Source organism: Falco naumanni, chromosome 3, assembly GCF_017639655.2.
Source record: "Falco naumanni isolate bFalNau1 chromosome 3, bFalNau1.pat, whole genome shotgun sequence".
In the NCBI taxonomy this organism is placed as follows: domain Eukaryota; kingdom Metazoa; phylum Chordata; class Aves; order Falconiformes; family Falconidae; genus Falco; species Falco naumanni.
Genome location: NC_054056.1, coordinates 2,871,132 through 2,888,109, shown reverse-complemented (window position 1 = coordinate 2,888,109; position 16,978 = coordinate 2,871,132). Strand labels below are relative to the sequence as shown.

The 16,978-nt window shown below is 55.9% G+C and overlaps 1 protein-coding gene across 1 annotated transcript in view; it reads right to left on the bottom strand.

Moving 5' to 3' along the window:
- The window catches only part of RSPO1 (R-spondin 1), a 31,102-nt gene extending 25,844 nt beyond the window's left edge, over window positions 1–5,258 (bottom strand). Inside the window, exon 1 of the mRNA XM_040588775.1 lies at window positions 5,114–5,258. The gene's annotated coding sequence lies outside the window, so the exon portion shown is untranslated. The remainder of the gene's footprint in view (window positions 1–5,113) is intronic.
- Between the last annotated feature and the right edge of the window lie 11,720 nt (window positions 5,259–16,978).

Here is a 16,978-nt window from a genome sequence, read left to right as displayed (position 1 = left end):
CAAGGCCCAGCCCCGCGCTCGGTGGGGAGCCACGGGGAGGAGGCCGGGTGGCGCGGGGGGCCAGGCCCTGCTTTTGGGGATGGCAGAGGCAGGGCAGCGAGCGGGGATGCACGTTCCTGTGGCTGGGCAAGGGGAAGGGGGAGGCTGAGACGAGAAGGACGAGGGGGAGATGAGGAAGCCAAGAACTGGACGGTCCGCCATGATGGGGCAAGCCTAGCTCTAGTCACCAGGCCCACGGCTCAGTGGGAGGGATGAGCAGAAGAGTGGTGGCAGCTCTTCCCTCCTCCTCCTTCTGCCTTTTTCCCCCCTTTCTCTCAGTTCTTGAAGTGTTTGTCGGTGAGGCTGGCCCAGCCTGTGCCCCACATCACCCTGCATCGCCCTGTACTGTGGCACTTATTGCACACACCGTCCTCTTTAAATATCTGTGTCTGCACGGGAATCATTTGCATGTATTTTAAATATCTTCAAGATGACAGTGTGGAGAAGAGAATGGATTAAGCCTGGCTTTAAGAGATGACAGAGCACAAAACAATGATCCCGGACAAAGGCGAGAACGCCCCAGCCAGGCCTTCGCTGAGTGGGCTGGGCGGTGGAGCGGCGCTGCCGGAGCCGGCTGTGGGGCTCTGCAGTGCATGGAGCACACGGAACCACAGTACTCCTCCTTGCCTTGCACCTTTTCTTCCTGAGGAAAAGCTTAGGTCGTGCTGGACAAAACTGTCTGTGGCCAGCAGCTTCCAGTTCAAGCAAATGCATATTAGACACTATTTCTTGGAGATGCCTTTTCATTTACAAGGCGGGGGAGAATAATACCGTAATGTCAGCAAGAGAGCTACCACAGCCGTGACAGCCTCTCGTAGTGCTTCTGCCCTGGGAGCTTTGGGGTTTCTTTTCCAATCAAGTTTTTCATATGGTAACATTCAGAATTTTGATGGTAGATGAGGCTACTTTTGTTCTAAGAGAGAACATACTTTCACTGTTGCATGGCCCAGGAATGAGTTCTCCACTATTAAAATGTAATTTAATTTATCTCCATGGATTTTGTGATGACTAGGATTTGTTCTAAGGAGACCTTTAAAGGAGAACTTTTGCATTATTAAATGTATGTGCTAGGAAGTTGAGTTCTGGCATCCTCTGATAACCAAATTTCTTTTCTATCCTCCACTATATCCATCATGATAAAAGCCCCTGCCAAAGCCCTAACTCAAGCCATGCTTCTGGCATATTGTGAAACGAATCAGGAGGGAAAAAAAAAAAAAAAAAAGAAACCCACAAGATGATCTAGTCCAGTATTTTTTTTAATCAAAGTTTCAAGGATATTGATGGTTTACCTCATAAGGTAAACATTTGTAGCCCAGTTGCTTTCCCAGGGTTAAACCAGAAACAAGTGGCTAGCTGAAACTGCAACTAATTTGCTCTGACAGACTCCAGTCAGACTCAAGATGAGTTTTCTTGAAAATCACAGGCCCTTTACACGCGGAGCAATGGCACTGGTACCTTCCCACAGCGGGCCACAGGATGATCCTGTTTTCCAGGGACAAGCCTGATGGATGCCCAGCTCCTGCAGTTCCCCAGGGGACCCTGCTGTGCTGCAGGACAGCTCTGTGTCCTTGGGGCAATGGGTGAGGGATCCTTGTCCCTTTGCCCCTGCCTCACCTTCCCATGGTGGGGAGACACTGCCTGTTCTTGTGAAGGGCAAACCCCAGCCATGCACTGGTCCTGGCCAGCAGCAGATTGCCCACCCTGGCGTGTGACCATGCCCCCACAGCACATACCCAGGAGCAGGGGGACAACTGGGGCAAGTCAGATCTCTGCTTGGCCGCTGGCATCTGGGATGACCTGGGGCAGGTCCCCTTGTGACACAGAGCTCATTCCTCAGCTACATGTGCCCCCAGGCCCCCACCCTTCCCAGATACAGCCCAAGAGGCTATGGAGGGGGTAGCTCTTGTTCCAGATACACCTTGGGGTCATGGACACGGCCCCAGGACCTCAATCCCAAACGCAGGATGGGGGCACTCCAGTGATGGGCACGGCATACACGGCTCTGCCAGTAGGTTTCTCCTGCCAGCTTCCACACAGTACGCTGGAGGGGACAGCCCGAGATGGGCAGTGCAGCCCAGGGTGTCCCATCAGAGTGGGACTTAGGCAAAGAGACACTGAATATTTTTGGATGCCCCACAATTTCTCCAATGGCATCACTTGTGCCCTCCTCCCATGTTACCAGTGTCAGCTAACCCCAAACTGAGCCATAGCAGCACGGGCTGGGATTGGGAGCAAGTGGCACAGGCAAAGCAGGGTCAGGCTGGAGCGACCCAGCCCGGCTGTGGGGACACTGGTGTCTGTTTGGGCAGTCAGTGATTTAACAGCAGCATTCTGCTGTTCTGCCTCCTCAAAACTGCATGCAGCAGCCTGGGGCACAGCTCTCAGGGCTGTATTTATTCTTCACTGACAGCTGCTTGATGAGAAAGTCACTGTGAAGCCTTTCTCCTTGGAAGGCCCAGAATTGGTGCACACTGGTTCCAGCTCCATGTTCACTACCTGCTAACCCATGAGAAAGATCCGGGATTTGACGCCAACCAGCACTTATTTAAGCACCAACTCCTGGCCCCAGCAAAATCTCAGCACCCTGGAAATCCACATCCTCCCTGTTCTCCCAAAATCGCCTCAAGCAAGGCAGCGCATGTGTCTCCCCATTCCTAGTGGTCTACCCAGTGCTCGTCCAGCACGACCGCAGTCTGCTGCTCAGCGAGCCAGCATGCTGGGGCTCAACAGAGGAGACAGCACAAATGATCGTTCCTTGGTTCAAGACTCATGGTGCTACTGTGCTCTCTGTTAAAGGCACGTGCAGTATATGGGGTTTCCTGCGTACAAAGAGGAAGGTACTTTTTTTCAGTGTTTAATTTTATTACTTCCCCGATGCATTAGCTCATGGATCGGAGCCACAGCAAACCATGCCATGAAAAGAGCTCCCTTCCCTAAGAGCGTCTCCAGGGCATAACAACGGCTCTTAAGCCAGGAGAGAGCCGAGATGATTTCACCACCAAAGCTGGCATCACCCCCAGGACTCAGCATGGCACGCAGCACCTTATTGGCACAGCTGGCACAGCTGGCATGCCCGCCCAGCAGGTCACCATGCTGGTGCAGGAGGATGACATGCCTGTGCAGTCCCGGCTGCCGACTGCAGAAAGCTGCTGCTCTGCTTTGCGTATAAGTCAAAACCTGTAAGCTACTGGTTACAGAGACACTCACTGTTTTAGCAGACTGAAGCGGGAGAAGGGAGAGAGCTGCCAGATCCCAGCTGGTCTCTGCTCCAGGAGCTGATGGAGGATTAGCCCAGTAGCATGTCTTTACAAATTGTCGGTTCACAGAGTACACAAAACAAAGCTCTGAGGACTGAGTGTCTCAGCACAGAGGCAAAGGCAAATGCTCTGGGAACCTGACAGCTCTTTCCACCCAGACACACAGATACGGGGACCCTGGCTTCCTGCAGTCTCCGCAGAGTGCTGCCTGTCCCACAGCCGCTCAGTCTCGGCTGGGGCTGGTGGCTCAGAGGATATCCCTCCTGCCTGCAGCCTCACAGCCTCATGGCTCCTGGCTGAGCCTCTCCCTTCCTGGGCTGATGCCCCACAGACCAGAGAGGGTTTGCAAAATGTCTGCGGGTCCCTCCTGGCACATCCTGGCACGAGGAAGCCATCTGCCCTGGAGCGTGGGGAGGCTGCTGGAGTCGCTTCTCTGCCCCACACAGCCTCGACCTTCTCTGGAAGGCGTCAGCCCTGGGGGCTTGGGGTGGACTGACAGCACTGTGGAGAGCTAGCAGACAGGCCCAGAACTGCACCGACCAAGTACGGCACTGGGGGAAGCTGTCATGACCTAACATCTACAGCCCTCCCAGCCCGACATCATGTCCTGCCCCAGATAGGGAGAGAGATGCAGGGCTGTGCCTGCTGCACGGGCTTATGGCAGAGCTGCCTGTCCCCATTGCCATCAGCTGATACTGCAGCACATCCTGCTCCCTGTCCCAGCTCCTTGCCTGGATGATGCTGGGAGGCTGTGGCATGTGCCGGGTCCGAGCTGATCCCTCTGCCTGCTGCTGCCCACGGGCACCGGGACATGCCAGGCGCTCTCCCCATGCCCTTCCATCAGCCATCCCTCCCATTAAATCCCTGCCCTAAACACACGGCTGCAGTCCTGCTGCTGGAAAGCAAACGCATGCCGGGCTGCGGCAAGGCATGGAGAGAGGCGTGCTGGCCACTGCATGCTGCCTGCTGCCCGCTGCCCATTCCCTGCCTGCTCCTGCTGCTGCCCTCCCGCGCGGGGCCCGGGCCTCCCCACCGGCCACCCTGTCACACGCGGTGGTGGAGCTGGAAGCTCTTGCTACTTGTTTCACGGGAACTTCCGACATTTCAAAAATTGTTTTCATTCTGGCTTGGAATGAAGACAAATATTTCAGAAATTTCCTGGATAACATAAAGTTTAAAATATCCTCCAAACTAAAATAGAAGTAGTAGGCTATCTTGCATTATGTCATATCATGCCAGCTCATGGTACACTGAGCAGAATTACAGATGACTTGTCATGAGATGTAAACAAAAATACAAATAATGTCAACAAGAGAGGAGAAATGAAATGCTGAAATGAGAAATTCTCTAAAACTATTCCCCCCCCCACCTTGTGCAAATTGGTTCTCCATGGGATATTGCTTGGATTTTATAAAAGGGCACGATCCGGCCAAAGCAGCTCTTCTGTCCTCTGGAGAAGAAGGAACACCCTGCCGGTGCTCCCCACCAGCCCCTTGCAGCCCCGCAGCCCCGCAGCAGTGCTGCTGCAGCCGGGCTGGGTCCAGGATGTCCCCTCGCCCCCTGCCCCCTGCTCCCTGGCCACGCTCAGTCCTTTATCTTGTTTCTTGCAAGCCAAGGGCATGCGTGCTCCACGGTCAGCCCAGCACAGCCCGGGCCCCTGCTGTCTGCCAGCAGAGATAACGCCAAGATGGATAAAGCTGGGCGCTGGGGTTAACGGCGCGAAGCGACTGTAGGGGGAGAGGAGGAGGAGGAGGTTGTGTGGTCCCGCTCTGCCCGGTGCCGGCCGCAGCGGGGCCACGGCTGGGGACAGCGCTTACCTTGGCTCAGCTCTGCCCGGCTGGGGCTGGCTCCTGCCCTCCCTGCGCCCGGTGCATCGCCTGGGCGGCCGCTCAACACCGGCGCGGCTGCCCCACGCCGGGGCTCTGCGCCGGGCAGACCTCCGGGCGCCGGCTGGCACCCATCCCCCTGTCTGCCCCGTGCCTCTCCAGAAAGGCACTGCTGGGAAGGAGCGCCGAAGCTCATGTCTCAGGCGCTGTATCCACCCCTTCCCACCCTCTTGGGGTTCGGTCCTGCCAGTTCCACTTGTGGGCTGTCCTCACCACTTTGGGCCTTTCTACCGCTCCCCTTCTTGTGGCTCTGGATGTCACCACAGACACGCTTTTATGAGAGTGGGCTTGTGCAAGGCTTGTATAAAGTGTTCTCAGAAATACGAGGTCCTGTCATTTGTAAAACTAATAAAAATGTCCAATAATTTTTACAAGGGAAAAATGAGTCATTGGATGGCACATTTCTCATTACTGGCATTTTACAATTAAAATGAGCATCTATTGAATCAATCCAAAGCTCTTATTGTTAGCAGACACTAATAACTTCCTGAGCTATTGAAGATACTTTTTTTCTGAAGAAACATGACCCCTCACCACGGCATTTCTCGTCGAGAGTGGTATCCAGCTGAGACCAGCTCTGCTCAGCTCCTGCTGGAGTGGTTTCAAACACATCCTGATGAGACTGGTGGCTATAACTGGGTGGGAAATTGTTTTTAAGCCCTCAAAAATGTTCAAGATTTCAAAATTTTTCCCGCTCCACATGGGGATGAATCCAGAATTGTTCAACGTTTTTACCAAAAAGAAAAAAAAAAAAAAAAGTCTTCATGGAAACCAGCTCCGGAATAGCCAATAACCATCAGTCATGCTGAGCCGGGCAAAGCGGGGACTCCTGCCCGCCCCAGCCCGCTGGCGGCTGGGACCGCCGTGCTGGTGGCTGCGCTGGCATGAGCTGACTTCTCCTCCCAGGGTGGGACACCCATCCCAGACCTCATGACCTTCTCTGGTGAAAAATGAATCCAGTGAAACTTTCCCAATTTCACTGCAACAGTTGCGCGTGCATGGCCAAGCGCTGGTCTGTGCTGTGCTCTGCCCCATGCAGGAGCCAGACCAGCAAAACAGGGTCATCACCACCTATTGCCTTTGGAAGATGGAAATTTTTGCAGCTGCTTCTGTTTTCAAAACCCACTAGAAACTTCAGGACAATATAGGAATGCTTAATTTTCAATAGGCACTAAAACCATCTGCTGCTATCTCCTGAAAATCAGCCTCCCTCCAGATGTCTCAGGATGGATCCTGGCAACCACAACCACCACCTGCTTTTGAAAGTGGACACCCTGATAGAAAAGGAGGGATGGTCTGAGAAAGGTTCAATGAGAAAAAGTCCTGCAGTGGCACAGGGTGCAGCCAGTGCTCAGAGGCTCCCAGTGCCCCCAGCCAGTTCTCCTCTGCCTACGAGGGCTCAGTGCAGCCTCATGAGACTAGTCTGAAAAGAGCCAGCTTGGCTGTGGGACTCATTTCTCAAAGTGCCTTTAGATGAAGCAAAACACATTAAAAGACGAAGCCCACATACCGCCTCCAGCAGAGGTGTCCAGGGAAAGCTCCTGCTGCAGAGTTTAGCTGGGGGAGCTCCTGGCTGCCGTACGGCCAACCACCAGCCAAACCCTCAGCATGTGCCCTGAGGTGCACCTGCCGGGAGATGGTGCTGAGGACAGTTGTCACTGGTGCAGCCCCGGGGGGCTCCCACGGCCACCCACACCGTTCGCCAGGACACTTACTCCCACCTGCTGGCAAAGCCCAATGAAAAGAAATTCACTTGGGCTTTGGGTGACCTTCTTCCTCTCTTTATGTTCATGCTGGCATCACGTTTGTTCTGAACCTTCTTGTAGAAGGCATGTTTTAGGAGTGCTGTTTTCCCATGCGCAGCCACCTGCACATCCCCAAGGCAGAGGGAGAAGCCTTTTCCTTGCCATGATGCCAGAAAAGAGAAGCCAAATTCTCCCCACGTGCACAGAGAATACAGTCAGTTTCTGGATGAGAACGGACATCTTTCCTCCAAAACCCCAATGGACCCTGGGCAGCCAGGCTGCTGTCACTTGTGGGGAGGTTCAGTCCCTATTTGTATGATCAAACACGTGCAAAGCTGATGAAAAACTACCATGAAATCCCACTGCACAGTAGTAACAATGAGCAAGTGCTGGCTTCCAAATACTGAGTGCCCTGCCAAAGAGCTGGCAAGTACAGATCCTGCTGGGCTGCGGGGGTCCAGATGCTGCTTTTGCCACTGCAGATCATCTTTGTGCAGGTCTGCAAGAGACAAGCCCCAACCCAGCCACCTCTCCAAGAGCCTGCTCGCCAGAAATGAATGGCCAAAACACTAACACTCATCCATGGTGGAGACTTCACTCTGTCCTTGCTAGAAGAGTCCTCATCTGTGCTGAGTAGAGGACTGGAGCAGGCACTTGGTGCTTGCTGGCTGAGCAGTCCAAACTGGGCACATCAGAAGGATGCTGGGCTCTGCTCCCTGTGCACCACGCTGTCTCTGGACTCTCCCGTCTCTCCATGCTCTCCATTTCTCTCTGGAGGGGACAGTTCTTCCTCTTGGGAAAGTGCAATGGCAGTGGGGATGCTGATGCAGGGCCCAGATGTTGGGGAGAAGCAGATGAGGTTGTTTTCCATTCTGTGTTATTGTGCAATGGATCCAGAGCTGGAGACACTTCCCACTTCTTTTCCTTTGCTACTGAAACACGGGGGTTGGGACGACAATATGTATTGTCGTTTATAAGCACTGTAAGACTCCCCTGGGACCTACGTGCATAAATCTTGTGTTTGCTTTAGCATTCTTTTTCTCTCTTACATCCTTGCAACAGAGCTTCTGCCTGTGCTGTATGTGTGTGAGACTGAGCTCCGCAGAAAATGAAGTCCTGCTCCCAAGAGCATCAGTCTGTGCTGCTGCCATACTCCTCTCGTCCTGCTCCAAAGGGAGGGCCGTGGGAACTAGCTGCTAATCCAGCCTGTCCCAGCCAAGGTCCCGCTGCGGCTGCCAGGTGCCTGAGCGCAGAGCACACAGCGGGCATTGCCGACAGCCGGCAAGAAGTGCCAAGAGCTTCCCTTTATGGCTCCGTATTTCCTGTTAAATTTTTATGGGATTTCCTCAGTGTTCGGATTTATGAACATGCTTGCCTGGCTTTGGAGGCCCAGGATCCTGGTGTGGGCAGACACTGGCAGAGATGAATGGGGAAACCTGCTGCCAGGCGGGGGCAGGGCTGGGGGTCTGCCTGGCTCCCCGCTGCCCAAGGCAGCCGTTGCCGTGCTGGGAGGGCAGCCCCGAGTACAGGTGCCACGGGTGCCCCTGGCCCAGCCGTGGTCCCCACCACCCACCCGCCACAGGGCCAGCTCCCAGGTGCCATCGCAGGCATTTGGCCCCGGCTCCCGCAGGGCTGCCTTGTGCCTGGCCCTGCAGGGAATTTGGCGTCCCCGCCACAGGGACTTATCGGCTGATGTCGCAGGATTTCCTCACCCCGCCGGGAGCGCACAATAGCGAGGACAGGCTGCTCCGCAGACACCCTAATCCCTTGGCGATTGTGCTGCGTTTCGGGGGGTGACAACAGTTCAATGAAGGTTTGCAAGGTTAGCAGGAACGTTAATCCTTACAAAAGAAAAATGTGACAATTATTTAATGCCATGGCTGGAAGCTTTTGTGCTGCCCTTAGTACAATGTGTTTGTACTGGGCAATGTCCTATCTAAAGCATTGCTGAGGACAAATGCTACACAGGCTACCTGGGCACTGGCTGCACGGCTGCCAGGGCTGCAGGGTGCAGGGTACAGGAGGGGACGGGCATCTGTGCCAGGAGGCTGCAGCTGGTGCTGCCAGATGTCTGTGCAGCCTGGCTCTGCTTCTGCTCCGTCCCTTTGAATTTTCATATGAGCAAGGGAGTTTCTGCCATCATCCAATGAAAGCACAAACATGTACATGGCCAGAGCACACACGGACAGCTCTTGGGAGTAGCAGAGTTCTTTATTGTCTGAATTCAATTTCCAGAAAATTGGGTGTCTTTTACAATTCAGAGATGCTGCAGAAGAAATGCAGCTGATGAGCTCCTGCTCTCCGAGTTTACACTGTGGTGAACTGCCGGAGGAGAGCGTGGAGGGCACACGCCTGCTGAACTGCTCCAGGATGCACGGTGGGGAGTGTGCTCCAAAATGGGTCCAGAGACCTGCAGAGGAGGGGGCAGGTGGCACGGGGACAGAGGGAGATAGAGGACCCTCGGTTACTGGACAGTGATTCCCAGGGCACATGATGAGACTATTGCAGCCGTTGCCCCTTCCCTACAGAGCAGACGTGCTCTGTGGTCCCAGCACCCCAGGGGCAGCTCAGCAGGGTGGGGAGCACCCTCCGTGAAAGCCTGCCACAGCTGCTGGGGGCTGGAGGAGATGTGTGAGCGCAACTCTATCTGTGTGAAGCCTTGGCCGCTTCCCGAAGGACAGCTCTTCTGGCATTAGTGAGTTGCTGGGAGGTGGAGGAATGAAACACCCTCGGCGCTGCCAGCCAGCTTGTGTGCGGAGAGCTGTGACAGCCATCCGGGGATTTCTCTGGCTGCAGGGACTGAGGGAAGGGAAGGAAGGGATAAAGCACTGAGATCACAGGCGGGATCCCGCCTGCTCGCCCAGAGGCAGGCTCAGCACCACAACACGCCCCTCCAACCTGCTCCCAGCAGCGCTGGTGAAAGTGCCGACGTGCTGTCCCTGCCTGACCCCACACACATCCCCGCAGCACACCGATAGCCAAAGGCAGCAGGAACAGCCAGGTCTGGCAGCGCTGCAATGACTCGTGCACGGCCAGCAAGATGGGGGAACCCCGCAGTGGTGCTTGGTGCTCCAGCCAGGCTGGGGCAGCATCTCAGCCTGGCCAGAGGCAAAGGCCTCACCAGATGTCCCCTGTGTAAGACCAGCAGCCTTCATCCTGTCCCAGCTCCCTTTTCCTGCCTGCATGGCTGGGGCATCAAACAAACTTCTCTGGAGAGAGAGGAGCTGCCAGAGGGCAGCCCCCAAAGCACATGGCAGGCTCCCAAGAGGCTTGGGTCAGCCTCCCCCTCACCTGCCGCTTCCCTCTCGGCATCTCCTGGCCACGACTGTCCCCTTGGGCATGCCAGGCAGGGCGAGAGGCCACTGACCGTGGGGCAGCAGGTGCTGGCTGTCACTTGGTGCTGGTGGCGGGCACTGTCCTCGGTGGACAAGCATGTTCACATGGCGGTGTGCATGTGTGTGTGCTCGTATGTGCGTGTCTAAGTCATTGCGGCTCCATGGATTTTAGGCACTGCAGGCAGAAAGTACAAATCTGCATCTGATTAAAACGGCCCTTTGTAATATAACCTATATGAGCCTGCACTTAACACCCATCATCCTGAGGAAAGCCCAGGCTCTCTTCCAGCCAGTTGGACTCCGTGCCTCCGGGGCAGATCTCCCAGGGACATGAGACTGCCGGGGCAGGAACTTGGATGCGTTTCTGTGTGGATTCTTCCCCCTTCTAGAGAGGCACAATGGGGCTTTGCATGAGTGATACAAACATGCCAGTTGTACTTAAGGTTGACAAATAATGTAAACCACACAATCTGGTTTGAGGGAAACGACTTCACCACAATTTATTTTAGTGCTTTAAACATCACGCCAAACTCTGTAGTGAATTGCTAAATTAATGCCGGGCTGCCATCTAAATAGACATCTTCAGATCACAAGCATGTTATAGGGGGAATGGTTTCCTTTGAAATGGTTCCCACAGCTTAAAGGCTGTGCAAAGAAAAAATGTGCCCAGGATTCAATTGCTGCCAACATGTGGTGGCCACATTTCTCTGCCGCTATTGGCCAAGTTGCACAGTAAAGCTGAGGAAGTATCATTTGAGGTGGATAGATAAACCAGTGATTGCAGAGAGACAGGGAATGTCATAAGCAGCTCACTCCGAGGAAAGGGATAAAGCAAAATAGCCTCAGTTCCAAGCTCTTAGCCTGCAAAAATGTCCCCTGCCCAGGAAGGCAGCTGATCGTCCCCATCACACAGTTTCTCCATTGCTCCTGATGCAGCAGAGAAGCTCAGCGAAAGCACAGTTGGATGTTTCTTCCACTCTTGGTTTTCCATTGGCGTCTTGGCTGATGTAATCAGCATTGCTGCGCTCCTCTGCTCCCCTGGCTGCAGGCGGCCAATGGCAATTTCCACCCGCTCACAGCGGTGTCCCAGATCTCTAGAGAGAAAAGCCCATCAGATCCACTTGACGGGGGAAGCCAGGCTCCTGGGGCCAGAGCTCGCTCACTGGAGCCAGGAGACTGCACATGAGAATCGCAGGGAATGAGAAGCTGGTTGAACACCTTCCTCATCTACAGGTCCACTTACGGTGCAGTTTGGAAAGCTGCAAAGTGCATGCAGATGTGTTTGAGCAGGGGCTGCAGAGGATGCCCTGCAGCAGTGTGGAGAGAAAGAAATCAGAAGAGACCCTGCCCCTCTCAAGGCAGCGCAGCTGGGCGAGGGCAGAGGAAAGCTGGGTGCGGGAGGAGGGCTGTGCCGGGGGAGGTGCAGGCAGCATGTCCCTGCCTGTGTCCTTGCTAGCTGTTCTTTCAGTGGCTCCATCTGCGGGATGCTGGGAGCTCATGGGACCAAACACTCACCCCAAAGCACAACATGGTACTGCCCATGCTGTGTGCTGCTGAAGGTGGGGGGACAATGGGACCACGACAGCTGCCCCCTCCAGCATGGAGGAGCTGGGGAGGCTCATGGTGGGCACTCACGCCACATGTGTGCTTTACATATAGACTTCAAACACTGGAGATACCCTGGCATCCAGCAGCCAGGCTGTAGCAAGCACCCTGTAGACAAAGGATGAGAAGACAAAGGAGAGGGAAGGGAGCTGTCACTTGGCCACTGTTCCCACCCAGGCAAGTTGGGTTTTGTTTCCCCATCACCAGCCCGAAATCCATCTTCCATGCTTTCGTGGCTCAGTCGCTCTTTCCCCTTATGGTTTCCTTCAGCTGAGCTGGAGGAAGAATAAAGAAATGTCTCTCTGGGCCCCAGCCTCTTACAAGGCTCATAAATATGTCTCTGCTTAAAAACTCAAGGATTAATTAACTCATGAGTATCTCCTAACCAAAGTTCTGGGAAAGAGCACCCTCCTGCGTGGGATTCAGCACGTCTGCAGGAGATTTCTCTGGGGCCTCTTCCCTGCCCACAGATGCCTGACCAGGATAGACCTGGGGCTGGGCATCACCCAGCAAACAGGACCCTGGCCCCACAGCACCACTGCACGCCAGCTGTGCTGTGCTGGGACTCCGGTGCCATGGGGCACCTGGGTGGCCATCAGCATTGGGCTCCCAGGACATGTTGCCATGTTGCCTTTACAGTGTTTTCAATTAGGTGCTTGACAATGCCCAGGCTCGGTGGTCCGTTGTAAATTTTGAGGGTTGACAGTGCCATGGGAAAGTTTGGACCAAGGGGGCTGGTGCCTCGGGGTGCATCTTGGGGCCTGGCTTTCAGGATGCACCAGCTGCTGGCCCTCCCATGCAACCCATCCCCAACCCCACACCACTTTCAAGCCCCTCACCAGAGCGGCTGCCCCAGCATGGTGGGGATGCTCCATGCTGGGCACCTGGGCACCGCCAGCCCCCATGTGGACCCTGTCGGCGGCTCCCATCTCATCATGCGCCCCATCCTGCTTTGGGAGGTGCAGGCTGCTCCCAAGGTGGCTGCCCCTTCTCCCAAGAGGTGCAGGGCAGGAGGGCAGGCGCAGTCCCTGTGTTGCCCTGCCCTGGGCCCAGCCCGGAGGGGTGCCGAGCCCTGCAACAGGCACAGGACGAAGTGGACTGAGGGTGTTGCTGGAGTGTGTGCAGGATCACACCCTTTGCTCGCAAGGTCCCTCCACCTCCACCGCTCACTCGGGCTCCCTCTGCAGCCTGGGTCCTCTCTGCAGCCCCTATGCCTCTGCACGGCAGCGGGTCTGCAGCCCGGCCAGCCTTGAGACCCCCCATGGGCGCTGGCACCCTTGCCGAGGAGATGGCCCACTCTGCGGCTCGGCCGTGCCCAGCACAGCCCCTGGGGAGGGAGGGTGTCTCCAGCAGCCGTCTGGTCCTTGGCACAGCGTGTCGGCTCAGTAATCGCTGGTCTCCAAAGAGCAGGAGCTGCCAGGAGCCACTCCTTCCTCAGTGGGTCTAAGCAGAGCTGGTACGAAACAAACAACTTTTGCAACATGTTTTGTTTTCCATCATTACATTTAAAAAGTAAATAGATTAAATCCATTTTGCTGCCGCTTCACTATGTCAAGTGTAACCTGAGCACTGCTCGCAGGGGAGGCAGTGCACTGCGCGAGGCCTCCCCCAGCTCGTGGCACAGCTGCCTGGCTCTGCTGGCACCTGGGAGCAGCGCAGGGATGGGCTCGGACAAGCCGTGTGGGTCCTGTGCCCATCACCCCCACTGCCCTGCTCGCTCCCAGGAGGGGTGTCCCCATCCTGCACGTCAGGCACGCAGGGCTGGAAGGGCTGGTGCTGAAGCAGAGAGGTGTGCAGGAAGGTGAAATGCCAAAGCTGAGCAGGGACCATCCCTGGCACACAGCTGCCGCTGAGGAGGACTGCAGTGTCCCCCAGGGCTGGCGCCGAGTCTCTCCTCCCTCCACTCCTGCATTACTTCCCACCTTCTTCCCAACGTCTGCTGCCCAGCTCAATATGGGAAGGAGCAAGCTGCACGCATCCACCCCAGGCTGCTGCGTGTCACATGGGGCTGCACGCACAGAGTGTCACCCAGCAAAGCACCAGCACCAGCAGGAGGTACCCCCAGGAGCTGTTTACTGTAATGACATGGTCTCTCTCAGTGAGGTTTTTGTCCTGTCCTCAGCCCGGGTGGATGAGAGGCCCTGGGGACAGCTCTCTGCCAGTCCCCATCCCCAGTCCTGGAGCTGAAAGCATCTCGCATGGCCATGCACCCAAGGGCAAAGGGGCTCTGCATATTCAGTTGCCCACAGCTCCCCCAGGCAGCCCCCACCACCTTCCCCAGCCCCTTGGAGATGCCACCCCTGGCCAGCACACAGAAGAGGCAGGGGAACAAACACCCTGTCCCGAACTGGCTGCTCCTCACCAGGGCATGCCGGCCGATTGGGCTGCAAAGGCAGCTCCGCTGCCCCAGCGAGCGGCTCGGGAGCGCCGTGTGTGTGCCAAGGGCAGAGCCTGTCTGAACTGCAGCGCAGGGTGATGCACTCCAAATCCCCTCACAAATGCAGAGCAGGGAGGGGACCGTTTGCGCTGGGAGCACCATTCAGAGGCCTGGATTTTCTCCTCTCCATGAAGGCAGCTGTCTGCACCCGGGACAGACCTTGATTACATTGGCACCACAGTCAAAGCACCCACTGATGTCATGTGAAGTGGAACTTGGCCCTTGGTGTGAGAGGACTCAACGCTGCTTCCAGCTGGCCTCCTCGCTGCTTCTCGCACTGTCTTTGGAACATAATTAATTTTCTCTGTTGGAGGGGTGGTTTCCAGCTAAGCAGGGATCCTCTGGGTTTACCAGTTGGTGAAAGTGGTTTCCAAAGCACGGGCCACCCTTTCTTCTCAAGAGCTGGTTTGGAGAGGCAGTGGCAGCCCCTGTGGGCTCCTGCCCATCACAATGCCATACTTCTTTTTTGGATAAGCCCAACAGTTTAGCTTTATCAGACACCTCTAGATACAACATGGTTTCTCTGAAGCGCTATGGCAGCTTCTTTGCTTCCTGTGAGGGCTGGCTAGCATCAGAGAAGGCCATGGACCGGCTGCTGCAGGGACCCAGCTGCCCCGGGATCTGATGTGATCTCCCCAGTGCCGCCCTTAGCCACAGCAGCCACTGCGAACACGGATGGGCTGAGCTTGGCCCTGCCCTGTGGGAGCAGCCGTGCCGGCCATGTGGCACCGTGATACCCAGGCGGGTGGCCCATCCCCGATGGCGCCCTGAGCAGTGGGAGCGGCTGTGGGCCGAGCCAGCTGCTTGGGCTTCTCCTTCTTCCACAGAATTTCTTCCCTCTGCCTCTGCACTGCCTGCAGCAAGGCTGCTCAGTGCTGGAAACCCAGATGTATTTCAGTGTCCCAGACGGGCCCTGCCCTTTGCAAGCTCCAGCCCCAGCTTTGGGAGCTGGAAGGTCAGGAACCCTGGGGCCACCCAGCCTGGACAGCACCTTGATGCCCAGGACGCTTGGGTGGCCGCTGGCCCTCTCCCACCTCCACCCCAATTACTTGCAGAGGCATTTTCTGAGCTGACTGCACCTCCATCCATCCCATCTCGCCCCTTGCCCGTGTGTGCACAGTCAGGCCCTGTGTGTGCTCCCATCAGGCTCTGGTCTGAGCTGGAGGAGAAGAGGAAACATTTGAGCAAACTGTTTTACCAGAAAACATGCAAGTGACTTTTTTAATAATAACATCCAAATGAAAACAATGTGGGCTTCAAAGTCCGTCCTCAGGATGCTTTGTGGCTCACGGGCTTTCTGACAGCAACACTCCTTTCCATCCCAGGGAACGCACCCAGGAACACCAGCCCCTTCCCACGGTGCCTGTGCTGCCTCTCGCAGTTCGGCCACCCTGCATGGCTGAGGTCTGGGGAGAGGGTGCCAGCAGGGCTACGCTGGGATGCCGGGGATTCTGTCACTTTATCTGTCACAATTCTGTCAAATTGGCCCTTCAGTGGCTTCCTCTGTCCTGCCTTTTGCCAGGATTGCAGGCAAGAGCCCTGGAGATCAGCGTGGCCACGGCTGTGCCTGCTCTAGAGGCAGTTTCTTGTTACCCAAACATAAATGTTGATGTTTGAGGAGGAGAGATGCTGATGGAAATGGAGCTGGCCCTGTTTGTTTGTTAAAGCAGCTATTTTAAACAAGTTCTGTTCACACAGCTTGCAGTTCGGAAGGAAGTTTTCCCAGCCATAATATCCTAGCTCAGCGCTGGGCAGACAATGGTTCAGCAGTTGCCTGGGATTAGCATGGTGAAGTCACCCTGCACAGCCTGGGAAGGGCGTCTGGGAAAGGGCAGCGGTGGATTTTGTGCCGGGGAGGCCGGGGGGGCAGGAGCCCCCTGGGGAGCCGCGGTGCGGGCACGGGGGTGGCAGCTGGGCTCGGAGCAGGGCACTGTGCAGCTGCCCAGGCTGGCAGGGTCCTGGGCGAGCGCTTCAGGACAGCCCTCCGCGGGCACTCAGCATCTCTGTGCCCTGCTTATTTTCTCAAGAAAAATGGTTCCATGCAAAATATGTTTTTGTTAAAATACTTCCCACAGCAGTAAGCCTGAAAATGAGGCACCTTGTCACCAGCCACGCCGGCAGCGGCTTTGCCATCCGGCAGTGCTGCGGCGGTGAGCGGAGCCAGGCTGTGCAGGGTGACGGGGAGAGGTGCCCCCAGCCCCGCTCCCTGAGCCCAGGAGGGCATGAGGTCCTCTCGGAGCTGTCCCTGCCCGTGCCCTGAGCACGGCCGTGCCATGAGCCCCGCGCCGCGGCCGCCCGGGCGCCGAGGGCCTGGCGTCACGGCTGCTGCTCCCTGGTGCGTTTACTTCGGGAAAGCAGACAGGGCTCTTGGAGGGTGGTGGAGGCGGCAATGCCAATTCCTTTATTCATTACAGCCTCATATACAAATAAAATCTTTACAAGCTTGCCTTGAGCTTTTAAAAATGCCGTTTAGGACGTGTCATTTGTATTGTCTGACTTCAGCTCCCTTGCACCATGACTGATCTCAGAGGCAGTAAAACATTGCTTCCACGTAAAACCCAAATGATTTTATTTTATTTGCTGGGGCAGGGCAAGGGAAGCACTTACCCAGCAGCTTCCTTGGCTCAGAAGTGACACCCTGCTGCCCTGGGCAGGTCACCCTTCCCGCTGGGAC